Source organism: Kryptolebias marmoratus, linkage group LG5, assembly GCF_001649575.2.
Source record: "Kryptolebias marmoratus isolate JLee-2015 linkage group LG5, ASM164957v2, whole genome shotgun sequence".
In the NCBI taxonomy this organism is placed as follows: Eukaryota; Metazoa; Chordata; class Actinopteri; order Cyprinodontiformes; family Rivulidae; genus Kryptolebias; species Kryptolebias marmoratus.
Genome location: NC_051434.1, coordinates 17,170,969 through 17,177,172, shown reverse-complemented (window position 1 = coordinate 17,177,172; position 6,204 = coordinate 17,170,969).

Here is a 6,204-nt window from a genome sequence, read left to right as displayed (position 1 = left end):
GCTGTGACGCTGACGCTCTGTTCCATAATTTATGCAATATTATGCTTTTTTTTTCAAACTTCAAAAAAGCTATTTCATGATCACAACAAAGAAAACATTCATTCCAGCGGAAACAAAATGGACAATGTTACAGCTTGAAGAGGATAAAATGGCATTTTGATTGCTTGAAATCGTTTGAACCTTTTAAGAACTTTACTTCTGCATAAATATTTTCTGTTCTTTGGCATCATAAAAACACACTTTATGTATTAACTCTAATTTTGGATAAATCTACTTATTCAGATTGAACTGTGGGTGCATCAGAACTTTTGAATGGAGCCATAAGTCAGAAACTGAAAATCAGAGATGCAGTTTAGAACAATCACAGTGGTCACTGAATAAATTTGCTATGGATGGATGGATGGATGGATGGATGGATGGATGGATGGATGGATGGATGGATGACTTGTTCAGGGAAGTAAAAAAATTAAAACACTGTACAGGGGCCAGCCTTTGAATATGTGTTGGTGTGTGTCTGTGTGGGTTGGGGTGTGTGTGTGTGCATGTGTGTATATGTGTGTGTGTGTGTTTCACTAATAGCAAATGATCTCATTATTCAGTGGAGTTTTAAGAAAGCTCTGAGGAACCAATTAGTTGATGAACCTGATTCAAGATGATTGCCCCAGCTTTGATGGCTGCCCTCATCAAACATCAAAACGGCTAAAGGTCGATTAGTTTTACAGCTATTGAGCTAAAAGTTGGTGTGGTAGTAGCTGAGGGTCATCTCCTTGACATGCTCCGAGGGCTAAAAAAATCACGCCACACCTCTGCGAAAAATGTTGGCATTCTTTGAAGGGATGCTACTTTTCAGTTTCTGCTGTTTTTAATAGAAGGTACTTTGCATGATAGTTTTTGCTCCAGACGAGTTACACATTTGTTTGTTTGACTGAGACTTGTGTTGCGGGCCATCATTCTGGTGGTCACCACCGTCACCTCACAGGTTCAAATTCGGCCTTTTCAGTGAGGAACCTCAGGTTTCTTCCCAAATTCCAAAAATTAGACATATTAGGTTAACTGGTGATCCCTGGCTGACTTTGAGTGTGTGAGTGTCTGTGCACAGTTGTCTATTTGGAGTGTTTTTGTGTCGGCACTGCAGTGTTCTGGTGACCTCCCACCCCCTGGACACCTGCAGTGAACTCCTGCTTGATCAGCAAAAAGAATAATGTTGAAAAAAATATATAAGTAGAAGAATTTTGGACAAAGATGTTATGTAATCTGAAGTATGAGAGGGATCGATTATCAGCTACTACCACACCAAGCATTAGCTTAGCATCTTAGATCTGATTAGCCACAGTGCTGCTATCATTAACCATTTATGTGCTGCTGTGAAAAGAAAACTGTCTATTTCTTTAAAGGTGAGACCTTTTTTAACAAACAAACAGATCTCCAGAGATTAGTTTCATTTAGACAAAATCCACAGCCTCAGGCCCAAACAGCCTGAGGGGATCGCCGACATCACAGTGGCTTTAAAAACATGAGAATCTCCACCGGTCGTCTTCTCATGTAAAGAGGAACCTAAAGCCTTTAATCACACAGAGTGCATCCGAGGAAGTTCTGCTCAGGTTTGCTATAAATCACAGGTCTGAATAGGGTGGCGCACGGACTTGTGTAATAACCCGCCAGCAGCGAATGGTGAAAATGTTTGATTTTATCTTTGGAGGGTGTGATGAGTAAGTCTTAAGCATCACGGTGGGACTGTTCCATGCTCAGCTCTGCTGCTGCGCCTGCTCTTTGTTGTTCGTGCTGTTAGCACACACTCACACACATATATATCATACCCATAGACATTTTTACCATTAACATTTAACGACCAGAGGAAAGAAGTGGGGCTCTCTCAGATAATTAAACCAGGAGGGAAATTTTTAACAACCCTCTCTGTACTCCTCCTCGTCCTCCTCCTCCCGCCTCTTCCTCCTGTCTCTCCTCTCGCTTGTAAGCAAATCAGCCTGGCCACAGATGAAAACAGCCATCCAAAAATGGGAAGAGAGGAGAACAGAGGAGGAAAGCGCACATGCCAGCAGTCGGGGTCATAAAGCACTGATGCAACTAACGTTTTTCATCTATTAGCTGCCATCTGTGCCGCCTTTTGTTTTTTTTCCTTTGGTTTTAAGTGCAACGATTCTGTTGCTGCTCCTGGCGCGCGCGAGCCGCATCGGGTAGCAGACATCATTAGGCTAATTTATAGTTTTCATTTAGTGCCTTTATCATCCAATTATAGACCGCGCACACACACATTCATCCCCCAAACACATGTTCAGGAGAGCTTCTGAGTAGGTCACGATGATACGGTGCTTGTGCTGGGCCTTTGTGTGTTGTTTGCCTGCATTCTGACTCACAGAACCTGTGCATTTGTATAGATGTGAGGAGGTAATTGACGTTCAGAGGCAAGTGTGTAGCAGCAGGGTTGTTGTTCGGCTCGCATCTGTGCCTTGGCGTTCACTAATGCGCGTCAGCACACAAACCCACTCCTAACATTTACCAGACGGCACTCGCAAAGACACGCAGAGAGCAACAGGGCATTGTCCAGAAAGGAGAAACTCAGGGCGGGTGACGCCACTGGGAGTGGTGTTTCCATGGTGACCGAGGCGACAGAAGGAAGGGGGGGGGTCCGCCTCCTGACCCTCATTGAGAAGGTGAATGAGTGCCGCTGAGCCGAGGCGAAACAGACAGAATATTAGACAGAAGAGCAAGGGGCGAGAGCGATCAGCAGCCGTGTAAGCCCATCACGGCTGTGGGCCGTGTAATGCAGCGGCTGGTCTGAGGCACTTAGCATTAGCATCACAAAGACATTATGGTAATAGCATCAAAGGCAGCAGCCCCTGCCTTTGTGTTCCCTGCACCAACCCAAGGGCACTGAAGGATTTTACAATCCAGCTGCCTCTGTAGCTAGGCCCGAACTCGCTGAGAGGGGAAACACATTTGTTGCCCAGATAGTTTTCTGCTTTTAAAACCTCTGAATGTTAGGCATCGACGCCGGCCGCGCTGTGCTGCGCTCGAGTTACCACCGAGTTTCTGGTGACACTGGCCCCTTTCATAAAACAGTTCCGCGACATAGCTGCAAAGATAAGCCCCCGTTCGAGCCTCTGGTTGTTCAGAAATCACCAAACGAGCCACAGAAGGTATTGGATATAACATTGATTGTGCGTGTTATAGTCTATTTACAAATGGTCAAAATAAAGCCTTTCATTAAGAAGCTGACACAGCAGTGGCTAGCACCTACACTGCAAAATAATAAATATACCGTTGCACCTAAAAACACCGGATTGAAGTAATACCGACGTGGAGGTCGGTATTGGTTTCCCCGCTGAAGATCACTAACCACATATCCCCGTTTAATGCCATTTTCTTGCTCCATTTTCACATCTTCGGGGTAATGAATTAAGCATTTAGAACCTGCAGCGCGTCGTGCCACCTGACACTTCGCCGAACACTCCCTTCCACCGGGATGCCCGCAGCGCACAATACCCACCGCTGTCTTTGTGTGTTGAGCTCTTTGCACCGTGCAACTGGAGAAGCATAAGCTGCTCGAGCGGACAAATTGAAATATCCTGTTTACTTCACCCAATGTGCTACATAACGTCTTCCACTGAAGTACCAGTAGAGTCCGTTAAAATGGGTGACGAGGACCCTCCTCCGCATGAATCATTTCAATTAACCTCACTCCCATCCTTGATACTGTGCCTCTGGAACGTTACGGAAAAAGTCTTGAGAGAGAGAGCGAGAGACAGAGCTGGATCGGTACAAAAGAGGGTGTTCGTCGGGGTGAAAGAAAAGAGCAAAAAGGATAAAACTTTTTGTATGAGTCATCCGGTGCACCTCAGCCCTGCGTGTAAAGACATTATTACAGTACAATACTAGTTCTTCCCTTTTTTTCCCTTCTTTGGTTGGGCAGGAATCACACTCTGTGGTTACACCCACGGTGTCACCCTGTGAAAGAAAAGACGTGATGTGCGGGCGCAAACACAAGGCGGATAAAAAGCAGCATTTAATTTCATTTCTGCTTTCTCCGAATTAGCCGGTTATTGGATTGAAAGGGTTGCCCTTGACTGCCGCCGCTGAGACTCGCTGCAGTTAAAATGTTTGTCTTCGTCGCGCTGAAAGGCAGGCCAAAGGGTGAAAGAAGAAAGAAATGAAAAGCAGAGAAACGCAGGCGGCTGACGGCCAAATCAATGATGCTCAGCGTGCTTTGGGTGAAAAGAGGGAGCGTTTGCGTCAATCCAGAAAGAGCAGGAAGTTGACTTTCCACGCGGAGTTATAGGTTTCCTGTCTGATAAGCGAGTCAAACAGGAATAAATCAACAAGCGGCTAATTATTGCCACTCAGGTTATCCTAATAAGCTGTGGCTGGTGGCTTTTTTTCCTAAATCAAAAGACAAATAACGTCTGAGTCAGGATGAGTGCTTTTCCTGCTCCGAACATCTTTGCGTCAACATTTCCAACATCTGAACGGAGCCAGATTTAGTTGCGTTACGCAACATAATCATTACTGGCGGGGAAATATCTTGCATGACGGAAATTGTGAGGTGTATGCGTTACTGCAAGGTGAGTTTTTATTTGTAGAGCTTCGTGCTTCCTCGTTAGGTTTGGGTCCGCTGCATCAGAAGCACTTGATTGGTTCAAATCAAGAGTAATTTGCCTTTCAGACGCTTTCCAATTTTGATTTGTTTTCCACCTTTTAAATAATTCAAAACGGAACAAATGTTAAACAAATACCAAACTCGACAACCCGCATCGTTTTTGGATGCATGAGACGGACGCAGTCGTGACTGTATAGTACATAAAAAAGCATTTATTTATGTTTTATTTGAAGAAAGCTTGGCTTTGTTGTGTCGATTCTATCCTTTAAACAAATATGACTCATACCACATATTATACAACCAGAAAAGATTGTTTCAGTTGTTACAAAAATACAAACGGGGGTCACGTGATGCAGTTATCCTGAGCGGACGCTTGTCGCTGGGCTCCCACTCCTCTCGAGCCAACTTGGATTATTCTAATATATTTATTTAAACTAACAAACTGTAGGCTTATTTTATAGCAACCCGACACCATGCCCAACTCGAAAACAGCCAAATCATCCGCTTATAAACCAACTGAAGAGCCAACAAGGAAGAATACGCTAACTAGCAAAGAAGCTACCCAGGTAGCTCGGCAGCACGAGGTACTAGCTAGCGGCTCTGACACTCTAGCGGCAGACATTTCCCAATCTGTTACTGAGAAGATTTCGGCTCTGATTGACACGAAGTTTAAGGAGTTTTCCACCACCTTGGGTAACCTATCTGCTAAAATAGAAAACAATACGGAACGCATCACGGAAGCGGAGCACCGCATTTCAGCGGTGGAGGACGACATGTCTGCGGTGGGACCCAGGTTGAAGGAGCTGGAGTCGAAAGTACGCACTCTGACGGAGAAATGTATAGATCTGGAGGGACGGAGCCGTAGGGATAATATCCTGATCTACAACCTCAAAGAAGACACGGAAGGCCGACAACCAGTCTCATTTTTTGAGAGATGGCTCCCTACTCTTCTTGGCTTGGAGTCTAAGCGGGGCGTCATTAAGATCGACCGGGCTCATCGGAGCCTTGGACCGCCGAGACCTGACCGACCGCGTGCCGTGATTGTTAAGCTACATCACTCCAGAGATACATCCAGGATCCTGGCGGCGGCAAGGAAGCAGGCTCCGCTCACATACGAAGGCCAAACTATCTTCATCAAACAGGATATGACCGCTGCTGTTAAGGAGATGCGCCGGGCGTTTAACGGGGTGTGTGATCGTCTTATCAAGAAGGAGGTGAGATTCTCCATGCGGTATCCGGCTGTCCTATCTTTTACGCACGAAGGAAAAACCCGAGCGTTTCGATCACCGAAGGCTGCACTTGCTTTCCTGGACGAAATGAACTGAGACTGTCCTGTGGTTTGGTTGAACAAACGCGCTGATCCTTTGCCTGGAGACTGATGCTCTGCTCTTGCTTTCTTTTTCTCTTCGGTGCTGTTGTAAAGGTATGTGGCTAATTATCGGACAGATGTTCCACGATTTGGTCTTTTGTTTCTTTTGTTTACCATGTGCCTCACATGGATAAGCAAGATATGTTTAAAACCAAGCTGGTTGCTGGGATTTTTTTACCAACGTGTTTAAATTGCTGGGGCTCGGGGTGGGGTGGGGGGG